A 22,245-nucleotide genomic window follows, 5' to 3' on the forward strand; every position below is an offset into this window, starting at 1 on the left:
TGTCATCCGAGGCGGGAATCGAACCTGGATTCCTGGCACTTTGAGGCAGCAGTGCTATCCACTGAGCCACCATGCCGCCTGGGATATAAGGCAATAAGGTAGTCACAGTAAAAAACATAGCATCATTTTCACTAACACTAGATGACACAGGCACTACCTCATGATCCAGAAGGCCACTTCCTAATGGTACAGGGCATACAGGCTTCCCCAATGGCCACCAGTTTTACGCTGCTGTATCTAACCGGTCCTTTCAGGATACCGGGAAGAATGCTGATTGTATTGCACCGTCTTTGGGTGATTTGCTTACTGCAACTGAATAACTGGGATGTAAGAGGAAAGAAGTAAAGCTGCCAATGGAATGCAAAGAATTAATAAGTGAGTATCAGAAGGCAGAAGAGATAGAAAATTGAAAATACAGGTGCTAGATGGTGGCATTGGTAGGGTTATTAGTAGAACAATGCCAACAGTGTGGGTTCAATTCCTGTACTCCTTCTAAACTTCTCCCCTTGTCTGAGGTGTGGTGATGTTTAGGTTATCACCACTTGTGTGTGTGTGTGTGTGTGTGTGTGTGTGTCTCTCTCTCTATGTTGAAAATGTGTTGCTGGAAAAGTGCAGGTCAGGCAGCATCCAAGGAGCAGGAGAATCGACGTTTCGGGCATAAGCCCTTCTTCAGGAAGGGCTTTTCCTGTTTCTTGGATGCTGCCTGACCTGCTGCGCTTTTCCAGCAACACATTTTCAGCTCTGATCTCCAGCATCTGCAGTCCTCACTTTCTCCTCTCTCTCTACGTTGCCCAGCAAATGATGGCAAATTTATTTTTATAGACCTGAACTGTGTCCTGTGAAGACAGTACCAAAACTGCCTTCTTGTGCACACCTATGCTTAAAAGCCAATCCAAGTGAGAGCTATGGTAAAATAATTAAACTGGATTAAGTTTTTAGCCTGAGTTTAATGTAAAAGTTTATATTCTTTAGAATCACTATATGGTTCAGTGTACCAAGCCATTACTGCTTCTGTTTGCTTTCTTCAAGCTTGCAAAGTAAAGATTCTTTTGATGATTTAAACTAATCCTAGCATCTTGTTGGTTAGCTTCTCATCCTTGGTACTACCACGCCTTTTAATCAATCAGGCCAGGTCCTAATAATGATCCAGCTTCTCCAGTATTCCTATTTTTGAGACTTTAAAATATATTCAGGAGAATATAACCAGTATATAGCGAATCCAGTAAGACTGAGAGAGTTCTGGTTTTAGTTTGAAAGAGTGAAGCTGGACAGGTCTTAGGGATACTGATCAGACAGCCAATTTTGTGGTTGTAATCCTAACTCAGTTAGATGCATGGTAAAAAGACAAAAAACAGCTAAAAATTTTAAAACGAGGCAAGACGTTTTATCAAGGTGAGTAGGTTTTAACTTCCTGTGAATGTTCTGCCATGGTACTACATCAGTAAAAAAGAAATTAATGTGCACTTGGAACTCTGTTCATAAGTACTTTTCCCTTTCCTAATTCCTGGGGATGGTGAACAATGACACAACGTGGCAGTGAGTGGGAAGGAAGTGTGACGAGTTGAGACTGGGATGGATAAATTCAGTGAGCAAAGTGATATCCCAGAATTTTAACTCATTTTATTTTATTGCTCCTATTAGAATCATACAGCACGGAAGCAGACTCTTCAGTCCAACTTAACCATGCTGACTAGACATTCCAGTCTGACCTAATCCCATTTGTCAGCATTTGGCCCACATCCCTCTAAAACCTTTCCTATTCATATGCTCATCCAGATGCCTTTTGAATGTTGTAATTGTCCCCATTCCCACTACTTCCTCTGGCTGCTCGCTCCATACACACACCATCCTGTGTGTGGAAAAATTATCCCTCAGGTCCTTTTAAAATCTTCTTTAATGCAGGCACCTTGCTAAGGTGCCCTGAGCAGTGATGGGAATGCTTGATTTTAACTGACAGCAGCAGAAAGCAAAGATTGATGGCTGACAGATGTTTTGTGACTGAAGGACTATTTTCAGTAAGGTTCGATATTTGGTCCCTTACTTTTTGTAGTGTCTTTCAATGATTTAACTGGCTTAATCAGGAGGTTTGCATACAACATAAAAAATGGCTCTGTGGTTAACTGTGGGGAAGAAATCTATAGACTGCAGAAAGGTATCAATTGGTTGGTCACATGAATACAATAGTAGTGAGTTTAATTCAAATCTGAAAATGTGAGAGGTAATGAATTTGGGGAAGGCAAGCACATGAAATATTTTATGTAATTAGCCGAGACACACACTCCAAGGTCAGGAAGGAAATGCTTGAACTGTGGAAAACACTAGTCAGGTTAAACTTCGAATAAAGAGTACAGTCTGAACTGTGCATTATGAGAAGGATGTAATTGCAATTGAGAGAGGGCACAGAAAAGATTTATGAGGCTGTTGCCAGAATTGGAAAAGTTTAGCTTTAAGAACAAACTGGTTCAGCTATTATTTTGTTTTTTTTTTAAGAGACTAGTTGACTCTTTAATTGAAGGATATATTTCCCTTGGCTGAGGTTGCCAAGAACTAGGGGATTAAAGTCATTGGCAGAACAATTATTGGGGAGTTGAGGAGAATTTGTTTCAACTGGTAATGGTGGGATTAGGAACTCACTATTTGAAAGGGATGGTAGAGGCAGAAATTAATATCACAATTGGAAAACATTTGGATAAGCAATTGAAGTGCAGTCTTTGCTGTTAACTTCCTATGTTCCTCAGTTTTACAATTCTACCAGAAACCTGCAGGTTAAGTACTAATTTTTTCTGAGTTTTGGGTGCCAAAGTTTAGGAAAGATGCAGAGGCCTTAGAGAGGATGCAGAAAAGATTCACAATAGTAATCCCAAGGATTAAGTACTTCAGCTACTTAGATTGCAGAAATTGCCAATTTGCAGAAGGACCAGCCAATAGGAGATTGATAAAGAGCTGGACAGAGTGGGTGTAGAAAAACTATTCTCACGTGTAAAGGGAGTAAACATGAGTAGATACAGATTTAAGTTAGTTGGCTAAACACGCAATGGCAAGGTGAGGAAAACATTCGAGGATTTCCACACACTAAGTGCTTAAAATCTGGAATGCAGTGCCTGAGAGTTTGGTAGAGGCCTTGAATTTGAGGTATGAGAGACAGAATTCAATTATTTTCTGAAAAGGGAGAATATGTCGTGCTGTGGGGGAAGGTGAGGGAGATGTACCTGGCACTAACATATCAGTGCATTAAATTATATTTTTAACTACAACAAGAACAAAATAATACACTGCTGAAAATGCAGGACAGTTAAATAAAATGAATGAGAGATGTAAACTATGTCCCCATTCCTCAAATTATTCCTCAAATTAAATCCAGAACGATATTAAGGAGTACAGCTGCTTGTCAAATTCCTTTGGTGGAGAAAGACAATTCTTTCTCCAAAGAGGTTGTTAAAAAGAAAAGTGTTAATAAAATAAAATTGGAGTGCGCGTATACCTAGCATTCCCACACTCAACCATGAGCATTAAACCAAAAGATCAATCTTAGTTCAATGAAGAGTGCATGTCAGCACGCCAACAGCAGCACCCAGAATACCTAAAAATGAGTTGTTAACTTGGCAAATCTACAATACAGGACAACTCGCGTGTAAACAGAGATAAACAATTCTACAACCAACAGATCAGATCTATGTTCTGCAATACTGCCAAATTCAGTCACAAATGGTGGTGAATGATTAAACATTCACTGGAGGAGGAAGTCCAGAAACGTTCCCAGCTAAAATCGTGGGGGTGCCCAGCACATCAACGTAAGAGGTAACACTGAAGCAATCCTGCTGTTCAACCAGAAGTATCAAGTGGATGATCCAGCATGGCCTCCACCTGAGGTCCACAGCATCACAACAGCTTATCTTCAGCCAATTCAATTCACTCCATGTGTTATCAAGAAATGGCTGATTGCGCTGGATACTGCAAAGTTCATGGGACCTGTTGACATTCTGATAGTAGTACTGAAGACTTGTGCTCCAGAATCAGCTGCAACCCTAGTCAAACTGTTTCAGTATAGCTTCAACACTGGCATCTACCTGACAATCTAGGAAATTTCTGAGGTACATCTGATATACAAAAACGGAGGACAAATCCAATATGGCCGATTACCACCTCATCAGTCTGTACTTAATCAGTAAAGTGCTTAGTAATAAACTGCTCAGTGACGTCCAGTTTGGGTTCCACCAGTGCCACTCAGCTCCAGACCTCATTATAACCTTGGTTGAACAAAAACTGTTGAATTCCAGAGGTTAGGGAAGAGTGACTGCCCTTGACATCAAGGCTGAATTTAACTAATTGTGGGATAGAGGAACCCTAGCAAAACTGAAGTCAATGGGAATCAGAAAGAAATTTTCCCACTGTTTGGAGTCAGAGCTGGCACAAAGGAAAATGGTTGTCGTTGTTGGAGGTCAGTCATTTCAGCTCCAGGACATCGCGGCAGGAGCCCCTCAGGGTGGCGCCCTAGGCCCAATCATCTTCAACTGCTTCACCAATGACCTTCCCTTCAAAAAGTCAGAAGTGGGGATGCTTCATACAATTCCCTATTTTCATAATTCCCCAAAGTAGTATTTCAAATTTTTAATAAGAAAGCAGACGGGGAAAACTCATGGTTAAGTCTATTTACATCAGAATAGCAAAACAAAATCATTGCTTATTTAAGACAATCAGATTTTACACTAAGATATCTTAATCTGCATCTTAGAGTGCAAAGTTTATCAGATATATTTCATCTGTGTTTTTTTTTCCACAAGCAAGTTATCAAGTCTCCCATGACTCTGTTGATATTTTCTGTATTTCCTGTTCTCAAAACCAGGAACTGAACTTTTTTTTCTGGGAAACTGCATTTAAAGATTACATGTATTTGGTTTGTTGGTGTAAGTAGTAAGAAATAGTTTGATCGTTTTAACCCACAATAGCTGACAAGCAAAACAAGAAACTGAGTGAGTTGTGAGGAAGACACAGAAGGTGTGGGCTTCCTCACAACATTCAAAACAGTGAACCAATAAGATGATCCGATGTTGGAAGGGTATAAAATGCTGACAATTTTGGAAATTGGTCAGAGAGCAACTGCTGGAGAGCTAATTGCCCATCTAACATCTTGCTCTCAAAGAAATTATAAAGCACTCTCTATCAAAGAAACCCTTTCACTGTTAAAAGAAAGATGACAACCCAGTGAGGTCAGCAGCAGGAAAGTTGAAGACAGCAGATGAAACAAAGAATGTAATTTTAGTAAGTGTCTTATTGGAACAGCAAATTGTTATGGAGTTGGAGTCAGAAACTAAGCAGTTAGGAGAAAGGTGCAGGATCCCCCAAATCTGTTAAGACAAGGAGACAAATCTTTTCTGTTAATTAAACAAAACACCCAGAAAAGCCCACCTCACTTTGTAATCTGTTAAAATATCAGTGGCAGAGAATTCCTAAATTCCACTTTGTAAATAAAATATCAATTTATTTTCTTACTCTAAAAGTGAACATTAAACAAAAATAAATTCACAAATCTAAGCTCCCCTTTCTCTTAACTGTTTACTCTCTGACTCCAACTCTTATAACTATCTTCTTGCTGCTGATCTCCCTTGGTCATCTTCTTTCTTTTTACAGTGAGCATGTTTCACATGAAAATTAAATCTATGGTATTGAATGACATAGCGTCGGATGATGTGGAGTCTGTGTGGGTGGAATTGAGGAACCACAAAGGCAAAAAAACCATAATTGGAGTTGTGTACAGACCTCCTAACAGTGGTCAGGACCAGGGACGCAACATGTACCGGGAAATAGAGAAGGCATGTCAGAAAGGCAAGGTTACATTGATCATGGGTGACTTCAATATGCAGATGGACTGGATAAATAATGTTGCTAGTGGATCTAAAGAAAGGGAATTCATCGAATGCTTACAGGATGGCTTTTTGGAACAGCTTGTCATGGAGCCCACAAGAGAGCAGGCTATTCTGGACCTAGTGCTTTGCAATGAACCAGACTCTATAAAAAATCTTAAAGTAAGGGAACCCTTAGGAAGTAGCGACCATAATATGGTAGAGTTCAGTCTGGAGTTTGAAAGGGAGAAGGCAAAATCTGATATAATGGTGTTACAGTTGAATAAAGGTAATTATGAGGGCATGAGAGAGGAACTGACTAAAATAGACTGGAAGCAGAGGCTAACCGGGAAGACACTAGAGCAAAAATGGCAGGAGTTTGTAGGTATAATTGAGGACACTGTACAGAGGTTCATTCCCAAGAAAAGAAAGATTAACCGGGGAGGGATTAGACAACCTTGGCTGACAAAGGAAGTCAGGAAATGTATTAAAGAAAAAGAGAGATCCTATAAAGTGGCTAAGAACAGTGGGAAATCAGAAGATTGGGAAGGATACAAAAGCCAACAGAGGATAACAAAGAGTGTAATAAGAAATGAGAGGATCAAATATGAAGGTAGGCTAGCCAGTAATATTAGAAATAATAGTAAAAGTTTCTTTCAGTACATAAGAAACAAACGACAGGCAAAAGTAGACATTGGGCCACTTCAAACTGATGCAGGGAGCCTAGTGATGGGAGATAAGGAAATAGCAGGAGAACTTAACAAGTACTTTGCATCAGTTTTCACAGTGGAAGACATGAGTAATATCCCAAAAATTAAAGGGTGTCACGGGGCTGAGTTGAGTATGGTTGCCATTACGAAAGAGATAGTGCTCGAAAAGTTAAAAAGTCTTAAAATTGATAAATCTCCTGGCCCCGATGGGATACACCCTAGAGTTCTGAGAGAGGTTGCTGAGGAAATAGCAGAGGCATTGGTTGAGATCTTTCAAGAATCACTGGAGTCAGGAAAGGTCCCGGATGATTGGAAGATGGCTGTAGTAACCCCCTTGTTCAAGAAAGGATCAAGGCAAAAGATGGAAAATTATAGGCCAATCAGCTTAACCTCAGTTGTTGGTAAAATTCTAGAATCCATCATTAAGGATGAGGTTTCTAAATTCTTGGAAGAGCAGAGTCTGATTAGAACAAGACAACATGGATTTAGTAAAGGGAGGTCATGCCTGACAAACCTGTTGGAATTTTTTGAAGAGGTAACAAGTAGGTTAGACCAGAGAAACCCAGTGGATGTGGTCTATCTGGACTTTCAAAAGGCCTTTGATAAGGTGCCACACGGGAGGCTGCTGAGCAAGGTGAGGGCCCATGGTGTTCGAGGTGAGCTGCTGGGATGGATTGAGGATTGGCTATCTAACAGAAGGCAGAGAGTTGGGATAAAAGGTTCTTTTTCAGAATGGCAGCCGGTGACGAGCGGTGTCCCGCAGGGTTCGGTGCTGGGGCCACAGCTGTTCGCATTATATATTAATGATTTGGATGAGGGAACCGGGGGCATTCTAGCGAAGTTTGCCGATGATACGAAGTTAGGTGGACAGGCAGGTAGTACTGAGGAAGTGGGGAGGCTACAGAAGGATCTAGACAGGTTGGGAGAGTGGTCCAGGAAATGGCTGATGGAATTTAACGTGAGCAAGTGCGAGGTCTTGCACTTTGGCAAAAAGAATAAAAGCATGGACTACTTTCTAAATGGTGAGAAACTTAATAAAGCCAAAGCACAAAGGGATCTGGGAGTGCTAGTCGAGGATTCTCTAAAGGTAAACATGCAGGTTGAGTCTGTGATTAAGAAAGCGAATGCAATGTTGTCTCTTATCTCAAGAGGGTTGGAATATAAAAGCAGAGATGTACTACTAAGACTTTATAAAGCTCTGGTTAGGCCCCATTTGGAGTACTGTGTCCAGTTTTGGTCCCCACACCTCAGGAAGGACATACTGGCACTGGAACGTGTCCAGCGGAGATTCACACGGATGATCCCTGGAATGACAGGTCTAGCATATGAGGAACGGCTGAGGATACTGGGATTGTATTCGTTGGAGTTTAGAAGATTAAGGGGAGATCTAATAGAGACGTACAAAATAATACATGGCTTGGAAAAGGTGGATGCTAGGAAATTGTTTCTGTTAGGCGAGGAGACTAGGACCCGTGGACACAGCCTTAGAATTAGAGGGGGTCATTTCAGAACGGAAATGCGGAGACATTTCTTCAGCCAGAGAGTGGTGGGCCTGTGGAATTCATTGCCACGGAGTGCAGTGGAAGCCGGGACGCTAAATGTATTCAAGGCCGAGATTGATAGGTTCTTGTTGTCTAGAGGTATTAAGGGCTACGGGGAGAACGCTGGCAAGTGGAGCTGAAATGCTCATCAGCCATGATTGAATGGCGGAGTGGACTCGATGGGCCGAATGGCCTTACTTCCACTCCTATGTCTTATGGTCTTATGGAAAAGGTACCTTTGATAGAGAGAGTGTTTTCTAATTTCTTTGAGAGCTAGATGATAGATGGGCAAGTAGCACTCCAGCAGTTGCCCTCTCACCAATTTCTAAAATGTCCGCATTCTCATACATCTCCAACATCATATCGTCCCATTGGTTCGATGTTGGCAAAACAAAAATTCAAACTTGATTGGGTTTTAGTATCCTGGTGCATAAATTAAATTAATTGGTTAAATTCAAATTGTTGCAAAAACATCAAACAAAACTCAGGTATCCATTTCACAGCCAAATATTACATATTTTCAATTTTCCAGTACACTCTGGGACTGCCATCTAGTCATATACACAGGTGCTTATAATCTCTCAGTTCAGAATAGCATTCTCTCTCTCTGAAAAGGTACAGTACATGCTTTCAGCTTCATAGCAACGGGTTTCAGACACTTTGGTCCAACTTGCCCATGCCAACAAGATATCCTATGATCTAGTCCCATTTGTCAGCATTTGGCCTATATCCCTCTAAACTCTTCCTATTCATATACCCACCCAGATGCCTTATAAATGTACTAATTATACTCATTTCCACTCTCTCCTCTGATAGCTAATTCCATACAGGCTCCATTTCCTGTGTTAAAAAGTTGCCGCTCAGGTCCCTTTAAAATCTTTCCCCTTTCGTCTTAAATTATGCCTTCTAGTTTTAGACTCCCTACCCTGGGAAAAAGATTTTGGCTATTCACTTGCATGCCCCTCATGATTTTATAAACCTCTTTAAGGGTCAGCCCTCAGCCTCCAATATTCCAGAGAAGAAAGCTCCAGCTTATTCAGCCTTTCCATTTAGCTCAAACCCTCCAATCCTGGCAACATCCTTGTAAATCTTTTCTGAACCCTTTCAAGTTTCTTAAAGCAGGGAGACTAGAATTGAACACTGTATTCTAAACATTATTATGGACTAGGCCAGACCACTTAAAACATTCTTAAGCAGGCAGCCCAGACCATAACTATGCAATTTGGTTTGGTAAGTGTACAGTGAAAATTACCTGGAGTAAGTTAGCGAGGGTGACTACCAGGTTTAAAACAGACAAAAAAATTTATTCACAAAATTATACAATGAAACACGAAGAACTGAATTTAAAAAACTGCAGGACTTAGTCTATCCAATGTTCCGAATATACACAACAGTTCCAAGAGAAAGGATCACTTCCACACAGCTCACTGTTGAACTCCCAATTCTGGATGAACTAAACTGCTCAGCTAGAGAGCTGACCACTCCCCTTTCATTCTACAGGTCACTTCTAAAACATGACCACTTTGGCCTGAAGTCTCATCTGTTTGCAGAGAAACAAAAGGCCATTAAAATAACTTTCATCTCTGTACCAAACCAGACTGATGGGAGCCCGGGCCGGTTTACTACCCCTCTGAAAAAAATCAAGGACAGAGTTTCCTTGAGCCAAGGAACAGCTTTTAGAAAAAAAAGGATTAGCTTTGTGACAACATGGCTACACCAACGTCCTGTATAGCTGTAACATGACGTACATAATAAGACAAATACGTAAAATTTAAGAGCACTATGGCAGACCTTTCAACAGCCCTGCTTGGCATTTAACAGTTCCTGTGGCCACCTCCAACTACTTTCGAGGGCAGCAGGCCAGACTCCATTTTGGACCTGCCCTCTACTCCTGAATGATAATCACCAGTTGTGCATTATGGAATATTTCATCCTTGAACATGTTCCCATTGTCACTTTTGGCAAAGACAGAATCTGATATTGCTGGTTTGTTCCATGAACAGACTCTGTAATGCAGGTAAGAATTGCTGATTTATGGCAAAGTGATGAATTTACTCCTAAAACAGAACAAACAGCATCAAGGTATTGACTACAGCTGGCATCTGCTGTAAGAAAATAGAACAGGATAACTCCCAACAAATTCTTTACCAATGATTTGTTCGATGTACTTGTATTGACTCATCACCTCAAAGGATAAGAGGCATGCCTTTTCAAATAATCAAAAGTTTAATATGTTATTTCATTGATTAATATACTTGGTAGTTTAAAGTATACCTCTGTCTGGTTTGCTTCTAGCTATTGATAATCTTTGTATCATGATATCAGGGCTTCGTTGACCAAGGTTTGTCTGATTTCCTCACTACTATTATACTTCACAAATCTTATCATAGACATTTCGAATATTGCATGGGCTAGATCTTGCTGCACAAATTACACAACTTCTATCAAGCACACGTGCAGTTAAATATGAAAATCCAGATGCTGCTAATTAAGGAACAGTCTGTAAACTGCATGAAAACATTTCCAGGTCCTGATATAAAGGTATCGAATGGAATGATTGTCCTATGATGATACAGATATGAGCTCAAATCATCAGAAAAAGTTCCCATTTATCAACTTCAGTGTAAACAAAAAAAAACTTAATTATTGCCATACAAACATTTAACACTAATGCTAGAGAGATTGTAAAAGGTGGGGGGGGGGGGGGGGGGGGTTTCGGTTAGCTTAGCTGGCTGGACGGTTGGCTTGCAATGCAGAATGTAAGTTCAATTCTAACACCGGCTGCTGTTTCCATCAAGGACTGTCCTTCTTAACCTTTCCCCTCACCTGAGGCATAGTGACCTGCAAATAAAATAATCAGCAACCATGTCTCTTTATTTCATGAGAGAGTAGCTCTATGATCTGGCAAAGACTGTGGCGACTTTATCTTTTGAGGCATGTTTACTCAATATTTGAAAGTTGCAGATGTTATTTAAATTTATTATTACTTTTTCTTTCTGTCTTATTTATTGTGCTCTCTCGATTACATCTCCTGTTTCTTTTCTTTATTTCACTTTTTGAAGCTGATGTGCCAATGAATGCACTCTTCTAAACATGTCCTGGTTCAGATTCTGCACTAGGAGAGAGTGAGGACTGCAGATGCTGGAGATGAGAGTCAAAGACTGTGGTGCTGCAGAAGCAAAGCTGGTCAGGCAGCATCTGAGCAGGAGAGTTGATGGGGAAGAGCTTATGCTCGAAACATCGATTCTCTTGCTCCTCGGAAGCTGCCTGACCAGCTATGCTTTCCCAGCACTACACTCCTTGACTCAGATTCTGCACTACTGATCTATAATTTTACAGTCTGATTCATTTTGTTATTAGCTTTTCACATCAGTCCTAGAATTGCTGACAGAATTTGTCATGTAAAAACCCACTATGAAGAAGTATAAATTCACAGAAAAATATTAACTTTCAACATTGAAAATGAAAAAGCTTGCAGATTTTAACCAAATTTCTAAGGCTTTATTTACACAGCATGCTATGTGTACTTAACCTTACTAGAACAGGAAAGCCCATTGTAAATATCTTGCTGCATGTTTTGTTATAAGAGTTCAGCTGTGTAGATAGCAAATGCCTGTAATATACAGATTACAATATCTAGAAAATAAACTTCTCACACTATAGTTAAAAAAACCTTCCGGATTCACCTATTCCCTAACTATAATATATATTTTTAACGTTCAGTTTCAGGCATTGAATCTATAATATTTGCAGAGTTTCCATGTAAGCTTTAATATTCAATCTTCCCTCAGTGAAATCTTTCTCTCATTTAATACTACAAATCTAAAAGTATTTTTCCCCTACAATTTCTGTACAATAATTCTGGATGTTTTTTGGCTGAAGTCCGTGTTAGCGGATAACTGTCCGTCATGATTTTAATATGGAGTTAGTTTCCAGTTATTTCTTTAATGAGAGAGCTAGAATTGTGGCAACTTGACTGTTACTTTATAAACATCATTTACTGCATCCGCTGCACCCGTTGTGGCCTCCTCTATATTGGGGAGACAGGCCGCCTACTTGTGGAACGTTTCAGAGAACGCCTCTGGGCCACCTGGACCAACCAACCCAACCACCCCGTGGCTCAACACTTCAACTCCCCTCCCACTCCACCAAGGACATGCAGGTCCTTGGACTCCTCCATCGCCAGACCATAGCAACACGACGGCTGGAGGAAGAGCACCTCATCTTCCGCCTCGGAACCCTCCAACCACAAGGGATGAACTCAGATTTCTCCAGTTTCCTCATTTCCCCTCCCCCCATCTTGTCTCAGTCCCAACCCTCGAACTCAGTACCACCTTCCTAACCTGCAATCTTCTTCCTGACCTCTCCACCCCCACCCCCTCTCTGGCCTATCACCCTCACCTTGACCTCCTTCCACCTATCGCATTCCCAACGCCCCTCCCCCAAGTCCCTCCTCCCTACCTTTTATCTTAGCCTGCTGCACACACTTTCCTCATTCCTGAAGAAGGGCTCATGCCCGAAACGTTGACTCTCCTGCTCCTTTGATGCTGCCTGACCTGCTGCGCTTTTCCAGCAACACATTTTCAGCTCTGATCTCCAGAATCTGCAGTCCTCACTTTCTCCTGTTACTTTATAAAGCAATATTATCTTAATTTTTATTTCTATCCCACAAATTTGCATTGTAAATGTTCCATGATTATTCTATTCTATGGTAATTAAAAATACAGAAGCAGAATGTAGTGTAAAGAAACGCTAAACAAGATTTTAAATTAGAAGAGCAGGTCTGTGGCAGCAACGTTTAAAATCATTTCCAATATTAAATGGTCAATTTTGTGAATAAATTTACCCCATATCACAGAACTGTATATTTGTTATAAATGCTACTCCCACCTCCTTGCTCTCACTTGAGTGAGCGTAAACATGATTGAAAACATACCCAGAAATCATTGAAGCACTGTTTACGATCGTTCTATATATTTTTCAATATATCTATGATACCACTGCAATAGTCAGTCTGGAGTAGCATTAATTTGGATATTAATTTCAGGGTACACGAGGGCAATAGAAACAGGCAGCACTAATCAGCAGAGCAGAGAATCTCTGGAGTCATAAATTCAGAGGCCTAAAGTTTTGATACAACTCTCTCCATTGTGATGAAAAATGCCAGAATTGGCCCAAAGTCATAAGACTTGCCCCTAAACATGGCACATGCCATTTCTGCTGAGGTAAGAGTGGGGCTAGGCCAGGTTTTATGCATGCACATTTTATGGAATCAGTTGGCCATTTCAATCATTAGTTGCAACCACTGAATTGGGTTTGGCAGTCCTGTAGTGTGGAAACCAGACTGTGCTCACTTGACCTGCTAAGAACAAGTTGGAATTTTGTGGATTTATTTGGAGAGGTAGGTTATTTCTCTGGATATGATCTTCAGACTTCCTTGTAGTATCCTTATAGGAGTCAGGCACCTTTTGGATGAGATTCTTGTGTACTTTACAATTACTAACAATGGAAAAAAAATGTGTGTAAAAGGTACATGATGACTTGGAACTGTCTAAAATCATCAAACTTATCAAGAAACATTAAACTTGTCAATAGTTGTTGAAACGTGCTTTTATGAATGAGTGCTTTTCCTAACAAACTATCATCTGCAAAATAATAATTAGTTGAATTGGCATGATGGGGAAATAGTACTGAAGTGTTGTGGTCCAGACCTAGCTGTATCACTAGCCAAACCGTGACAGTACAATATAGAAAATTGCCCAGATATGTCCTGTGCAGAAAAAGTAGAACACATCTAGCCAATTACTACTCTGTCAGTCTACTCTCAAGTGATGAAACAGGTCTTGCAAAGGAATAGCCTGCTCACTGATGCTTAGCTTGGGTTTTGCCAAGGCCCAGCTTGGGTTTTGCCAAGGCCATTTAGCTGCTAATCTCATGTAGCCTTGGTCCAAGCATGGACTAGAGAGCTGAAATTAAAAGGCGAGGTTGATCAGAAGTGCAGCTATTTGTTGATGATTTCACAATGATTAGCATCATTTCCTATTCTTTAGGTATATGTTTTGGATACTTGTGCGGGGGACGACTTACCAGGGGTAAGTAACGGGCCTCAGGCCTCTGGCACGGAGCCTGTCCCCGTTGCTCAGAAGGGAAGGGTGGAGAAGAGCAGAGCAATAATAATTGGGGACTCGATAGTTCGGGGCACAGATAGGCGGTTTTGTGGGAACGAGAGAGACTCACGTTTGGTATGTTGCCTCCCAGGTGCAAGGGTACGTGATGTCTCTGATCGTGTTTTCCGGGTCCTTAAGGGGGAGGGGGAGCAGCCTGAAGTCGTGGTCCATATTGGCACCAATGACATAGGTAGGAGGAGGGCTGAGGATGTTAGACAGGCTTTTAGGGAGCTAGGTTGGAAGCTGAGAGTTAGAACGAACAGAGTTGTTGTCTCTGGTTTGTTACCCGTGCCACGTGATAGAGAGTCGAGGAATAGGGAGAGAGAACTGTTAAATGCGTGGCTACAGGGATGGTGCAGGAGGGAGGGATTTCGGTACTTGGATAACTGGGGTTCTTTCAGGGGAAGGTGGGACCTCTATAAACAGGATGGTCTGCACCTGAACCTGAGGGGCACCAGTATCCTTGGGGGGAGGTTTGCTAGTGCTCTTTGGGAGGGTTTAAACTAACTCTGCAGGGGCATGGGAACCCAGACTGTAGCTTTAGGGTGCAGGACCTGGACTGTAGGGAGGTTAGGAATACGGCATCAATCTTAAAGGAGGGTGCCTGTAAACAGAAGAGTGGCTTGAAGTGTGTATACTTTAATGCCAGAAGTATACGAAATAAGGTAGGTGAACTCGCAGCGTGGGTTGGTACCTGGGACTTCGATGTTGTGGCTATTACGGAGACGTGGCTAGATCAGGGACAGGATTGGCTGTTGCAGGTTCCAGGGTTTAAATGTTTTAGTAGGGTCAGAGGTGGGGGTAAAAGAGGGGGGGGTGTGGCTTTGCTTGTCAAAGATAGTATTACAGCGGTGGAAAGGAAGATGGACGAAGATTTGCCATCTGAGGTAGTTTGGGTTGAGGTTAGGAATAGAAGAGGTGAGGTCACCCTGTTAGGAGTCTTTTACAGGCCTCCTAATAGTCCTAGAATCGTTGAAGAAAGGATTGCGAAGATGATTCAGGAGAAGAGTGACAGTAATAGGGTGATTGTTATGGGAGACTTTAACTTTCCTGATATTGATTGGGGAAGCTATAGCTCAAGTTCGTTAGATGGGTCAGTGTTTGTGCAATGTGTGCAGGAGAGTTTCCTGACACAATATGTAGATAAGCCAACAAGAGGTGAGGCCATACTGGATTTGGTTCTGGGTAACAAACCAGGCCAGGTATTAGAACTAGAGGTAGATGAGCACTTTGGGGACAGTGACCACAATTCGGTGATTTTTACTCTAGTGATGGAGAGGGATAAGTGTGTACTACAGGGCAAGAGTTATAGCTGGGGGCAGGGAAATTATGATGCAGTGAGGCATGACTTAGGATGTGTGGATTGGAAAAGTAGATTCCAAGGCAAGAGCGTAATTGACATGTGGAACTTGTTCAAGGAGCAACTATTGAGTGTCCTTGATAAGTACGTACCTATCAGGCAGGGAGGAAAGGGTCGTGTGAGGGAGCCGTGGTTTAATAAGGAGTTGGAATCCCTTGTTAAATGGAAGAGGGCGGCCTTTGTAAAGATGAGGCATGAAGGTTCAATAGGGGCGATTGAGAGTTATAAGGTAGCCCGGAAGGACCTGAAGAGAGAGCTAAGAGCAGCAAGGAGGGGACATGAAAGATCCTTAGTTGGTAGGATTAGGGAAAACCCTAAGGCTTTCTATAGGTATGTTAGGAATAAAAGAATGACTAGGGTAGGAATAGGTCCAATCAAGGATAGTAATGGGAAGTTGCGTGTGGAGGCTGAAGAGATTGGGGAGGCACTGAATGAATACTTTTCGTCAGTATTCACTCAGGAACAGGACATTGTTGTCGATATGAATACCGAGGCACGAATAAGTAGAATGGATGGCTTTGAGATATGTAGAGAAGAGGTGTTGGAAATTCTGGCAAGGGTGAAAATAGATAAGTCCCCTGGGCCTGATGGCATTTATCCTAGGATTCTCTGGGAAGCAAGGGAGGAGATTGCAGAGCCATTGGCCTTGATTTTTGTGTCCTCTTTGTCTACAGGAGTAGTACCAGAGGACTGGAGGCTAGCAAACGTGGTTCCCTTGTTCAAGAAGGGGAGTAGGGATAATCCTAGTAACTATAGGCCAGTGAGTCTCACTTCTGTTGTGGGCAAAGTCTTAGAGAGAATGGTAAGGGATAGGATTTATGCACATCAGGATAAGAATGATGTGATAAAGGATAGTCAGCATGGTTTTGTGAAGGGCAGGTCGTGCCTCACAAACCTTATTGAATTCTTTGAGAAGGTGACTAAGGAGGTAGATGAGGGGAAAGCGGTAGATGTGGTATATATGGATTTTAGTAAGGCGTTTGATAAGGTCCCCCATGGTAGGCTACTGCAGAAAATACAGAGATATGGCATTGAGGGTGAGTTGGAGGTTTGGATTAGGAATTGGCTGGCTGGAAGAAGACAGAGGGTAGTAGTTGATGGCAAAGGTTCATCTTTAGATTAGATTACTTGCAGTGTGGAAACAGGCCCTTCGGCCCAACAAGTCCACACCGCCCCGCCGAAGTGCAACCCACCCATACCCCTACATCTACCCCTTACCTAACACTACGGGCAATTTAGCATGGCCAATTCACCTGACCTGCACATCTTTGGACTGTGGGAGGAAACCGGAGCACCCGGAGGAAACCCACACAGACACGGGGAGAATGTGCAAACTCCACACAGAGAGTCGCCTGAGGCGGGAATTGAACCCGGGTCTCTGGCGCTGTGAGGCCGTCACTAGCGGTGTTCCGCAAGGATCTGTTTTGGGACCATTGCTGTTTGTCATTTTTATAAATGACCTGGAGGATGGGTTAGAAGGGTGGGTGAGCAAGTTTGCGGATGATACGAAAGTCGGAGGAGTTGTAGACAGTGAGGAAGGATATGGCAGGTTACAGCGGGATATAGAGAAGCTGCAGAGCTGGGCAGAAAGGTGGCAAATGGAGTTCAATGTAGCTAAGTGTGAGGTGATTCACTTTGGTAAGAGTAATAAAAAGATGGATTACTGGGCTAATGGTAGACTACTTGGTAGTGTGGAAGAGCAGAGGGATCTTGGTGTCCATGTACACAGATCTCTGAAAGTTGCCACCCAGGTAAATAGTGCAGTGAAGAAGGCATATGGCGTACTGGCTTTTATTGGTAGAGGAATTGAGTTCCGGAGTCCTGAGGTCATGCTGCAGTTGTATAAGACTCTGGTGCGGCCGCATCTGGAATATTGTGTGCAGTTTTGGTCGCCATACTATAGGAAGGATGTGGAGGCACTGGAACGGGTGCAGAGGAAGTTTACCAGGATGTTGCCTGGTATGGTAGGAAGATCCTATGAGGAAAGGCTGAGGCACATGGGGTTGTTTTCATTGGAGAAAAGAAGGTTTAGGGGTGACTTGATAGAGTACAAGATGATTAGGGGGTTAGATAGGGTTGACAGTGAGAACCTTTTTCCATGTATGGAGTCAGCTATTACAAGGGGGCATAGCTTTAAATTAAGGGGGGGTAGATATAGGACTGATGTTAGGGGTAGGTTCTTCACTCAGCGAGTCGTAAGTTCATGGAATGCCCTGCCAGTAGCAGTAGTGGACTCTCCCTCTTTATGGGTATTTAAGCGGGCATTGGATAGGTATATGGAGGATAGTGGGTTAGTGTAGGTTAGGTGGGCTTTGATTGGCGCAACATCGAGGGCCGAAGGGCCTGTACTGCGCTGTATTCTTCTATGTTCTATGTTCTATGTCAAAATGCACAAGACCTGCACAACATCCAGATGTGGGCTAAGTAGTGCTAATTAAGGCAAGTGTCAGTCAATGGTCATATCCAAGAGAAAAATCTGACCATCACTCCTTGATTTTCAATAGCATTACCATTATTGGTCTCTCAATATCAACATCCTGGGGGTTTACCATTAATCAGAAACTGAATTGGAGCAACTGTATAATTACTGTGGCTACAAGGGTAGGTCAAAGGCTAGGAATGTAGGAACTCACCTCCTGTCTCCTAAAGTCTGTCTGCCAGCTACAAGGCACAAGTCAAAAGGTGGAATACCCCAAATTTGCCTGGATGGGTGCATGTCTACTAGGCTCAAGAAGCTCAATTCTATTCAGATCCGATCTACCAGCTTTAATATTCACTCTCTTCAGCACCGACACACAGTATCAGCAGCAAGTTGCATATATTAGGTGCACTGCAGAACTCTACCAAGCTGTCTTCAACAGCACCTTCCAAACCTGTGACATTGACTTTCTAGTAGGTAAAGGGCAGCTACATATGGGCACACCACCACCTGAGATTTCCCATCTAAGCCACACACTATCCTAACTTGAAACCATATCATGTTCTATCACTGTCACTGGGTCAAAGACCTTGCACTCCCTTCCCATGGGCTGTACCCCAGGGGCTGTAGTAATTCAAGGTTGCAATTCACCACTGCCTTTTCCAAAACAATTAGGGATTGGAAGTAAATGGTACCCTGCCAAGATGTACATCCTATAAAAAAAACTGAAAAATACCAAGCCTACCCCTTCTCAATGTACAATTTAGCTGTTTCTTTATTAATTTTATTGAATTTTGATGAACCAATCTATGAATCTAAACATCCAGGACATAGTTTATTTTGGTATTATGCCAAAAGTGAACAATATATTTAGTTAGATCTCATTTTTTGAAGTTTGGATTTCAAAATAGAGATAGATGTTTGTGAATAATTAAAACAAGATCGAAGTGTACTTTATGAATAGTGAGCCAAATTCATCATTTATTAGAGCAGGAGATGACAGGCCCTTCTGGTATTACTGGTAAAGATGTATACGGGTTTGTGACAGATGGAGCAAACACTGAAGGTCATTAGCTGTCAGTTCAGAAACATCTACGATTGAAGAGATTTTTTTTAGTTGAGCCCAAAAGACACCAGGGTCCAGTTTAAAAGTAACTCCTCTTCATCAAGTAGATCAGGAGCTAGTTATCTGAATATTCACTTGAGAATGTAATTTTTAAAAAAGGTTTTGCGATTTACATATGAAAGAAGTGAAACTAATATGGTCATTCTAACAGATGAGAGACTCAACAAACGGTCAAGGTATTTTTCAATATATAATTTCAGTTACATCACACTGTAAACTTCTGCTGTAAATTCTGTGTCTGACAGTCGTGTCCTCCACAACCACCTGATGAAGGAGCAGTGCTCTGAAAGCTCGTGTTTCCAATTAAACTGTTGGACTATAACCTGGTTTTGTGAGATTGTTAACTTTGTACAAGCTTTTAGAACTGAGACAGTTTAGACTCTCTGATTTATGAAAAGTCCATGTTGCCAAATGTAGAAAGAGGTCATTGAATCGTCTCCACAGTCCACAGTGAAGGACTAGAAGGACTTAGTTAACGAAACAAGTTGAAATAGGGATGTAGTTTTTTCTGGATTCATGTCTCGATAGTGGATAGTTTTGGGAAACACACTGAAACTTTATTTTACAGTGTGTTTTAGATTGTGTTAACTATTTTCCATATTTAGACAGTTTGCTTTTTAAAAAAATGTTCAATTATTTTATGTAATAATCAGCAAAGGCCGCAGCCTTGCGTGAATGTGTTTCACCACCATTTTCACTAACTGTACCAAACAAAGCTATATCATGCCAGATTTCACCTTGGGACCTGATCTGCCCAGTAGTAAAATCAGGTACGATCACAACAGCATCAATCCTGAGTAATAATTAGTGCATCCCATCAGATGTAAATGAGGTCTAGTCACTCATCATATAATTTTCAAGAAATAGCTCTTGCAATTGAACACTACATTGAAACGGTCATCAGATCCTGAAGTAGAAAATAATTGAGTGTTATTTCAGTAAAATTGTATGCACATGTTAGAACCATGTTTTACAATTTTGCTATCAAATTATACAAAATATAAACCTTAAATTACACAATTTAATGTACACTGCAAAGGCCACCACTCAAACCTTCAATTGGCACAAAATGGAGACACGCTAGCCAGCTTCTCGCTGGTGCCAAATGTAAACTGAAATTATGTCATTTTAATTATTCTTCCTCAGTATCTTAATCATAGATATTCATTGGAACCTTTCCCTGGAAAATTATTTTGTAACATAACCGAGTGTATAACTATCCAAGTCAATGCTTAAATTGAGTCTTCAAATTCAAAAGCCTTTTGTAACCTTATAACACAATGTGTTAATGTTTTCAATGAGTAGGTTTGGAAAAGGAGAGCTAAACTGTCATTAATTCATAAAGTCTGCTGATAAAAGAATCATTTTCAGAGCATTCATGCAAAGAATAAAAGGTGTACAAGATAATGAGAGGCATAGATAGAGTTGATAGCCAGAGACTTTTTCCCAGGGCAGAAATTGTTAACACGAGGGGTCATAGTTTTAAGCTGTTTGGCAGAAAGTATAGAGGGGATGCCAGAGGCAGGTTCTTTACGCAGAGAGTTGCGAGAGCATGGGATGCGTTGCCAGCAGCAGTTGTGGAAGCGAGGTCATTGGGAATATTTAAGAGACTGCTGGACATGCATATGGTCACAGAAATTTGAGGGTTCATACAGTAGGTTTACCTTACATGAGGATCAATGGTTTCGGCACAACATCGTGGGCTGAAGGGCCTGTTCTGTGCTGTACTGTTCTATGTTCTATATTCTAATGACTAAATTGAATTTGTAAACTAGGTGTGTTTGCATGGTTAGATGCCTTTTAGCTTGGGTGACATTACAATGTCAGAATTCACTGAAAATAATTAAAATTGCACAAGTTTTATTGTGATTAAATTCCTTGCATTTTGTTTGGAGAAGTACAAACGCCTACTATAGCATACAGATTATTTTGGTATGAATGCACAATGAATATTGTGGCAACAAATAAAAATATTTGATCACATCCACCAAATTAAGAACATTCATTCTTAATTGGAATTAGGGAAGTGAACATGGAGATACAGACAAACAAAATAAAGAACTGCGCATGCGTGAAATCTAAAAAAAAATTGAAATTGAAAGAGAAACTCAGATCTGGCAGCATTTAGGAAATGCCCATGAGGGATATAAAAAAAAGCAGGAAAAAACTCAAGCAGGGAATTAGGAGAACATGAAGGGGCCATGAAATGACTTTGGCAACTAGGGTTAACAAAATCCCAAGGCATTCTATACAACATTAAAAATAAGAGGTCTGTAGTCATGGCAGAGTGGTTAAGGCGATGGATTAGAAATCCATTGGGGTTTCCCCACGTAGGTTCGAATCTTGCTGACTACGTTATGAATGCTTCCCTGCTAGAACAATTTCCGCTCAAAGTTCAGAAAGCCTATTTGGCAAACCAGGACTGTAATTTGATTAGAATGGGGAAAATAGAGTTCTTCATCAGAAATGTTCCACATTTATGGGCGGCACGGTGGCACAGTGGTTAAGCACTGCTGCCTCACAGCGCCAGAGACCTGGGTTCAATTCCCGCTGCTGCCTGTATGGAGTTTGCACGTTCTCCCCGTGTGTGCTCCGGTTTCCTCCCACACTCCAAAGATGTGCAGGTCAGGTGAATTGGCCATGCTAAATTGCCCGTAGTGTTAGGTAAGGGGTAGATGTAGGGGTATGGGTGGGTTGCGCTTCGGCGGGGCGGTGTGGACTTGTTGGGCTGAAGGGCCTGTTTCCACACTGTAAGTAATCTAATCTAATCTAAAAGGATAACTAGGGAGAAAGTAGGACCACTCAAGGTGAAATATATAAATGACTTGGATGAAAATGTAGATGAATGAGTTAGTAAGTTTGCAGATGATACAAAGATCGGTGGAGTTTGGATAGTGTTAAAGGATACAGTGGGATATAAATTAGTTGTAGCTATGGGCGATGAAATGGCAGATGGAGTTAAATCCAGGTAAGTGAGATCAAATGTTAAGGAAAAGTGTACAGTTAATGGTAGGACCCTAAACAGCATTGGTATACAGAGGGATCTTGGGGTTCAAGTCCATATCTCCCTCAAAATGGCCAC

The 22,245-nt window shown here is 41.5% G+C and overlaps 1 protein-coding gene and 1 non-coding gene across 4 annotated transcripts in view; one reads left to right on the forward strand and one right to left on the reverse strand.

Moving 5' to 3' along the window:
* Positions 1 to 22,245, reverse strand: part of chn2 (chimerin 2) — a 367,748-nt gene that overhangs the window by 59,009 nt on the left and 286,494 nt on the right. The gene's annotated exons all lie outside the window — the stretch shown is intronic.
* Positions 21,437 to 21,518, forward strand: trnas-aga (transfer RNA serine (anticodon AGA)). The gene has a single exon. It is a non-coding gene; the product is annotated as a tRNA-Ser (tRNA).

The sequence above is a fragment of the Chiloscyllium punctatum genome, chromosome 8 (genome assembly GCF_047496795.1).
Source record: "Chiloscyllium punctatum isolate Juve2018m chromosome 8, sChiPun1.3, whole genome shotgun sequence".
Taxonomy (NCBI): Eukaryota; Metazoa; Chordata; class Chondrichthyes; order Orectolobiformes; family Hemiscylliidae; genus Chiloscyllium; species Chiloscyllium punctatum.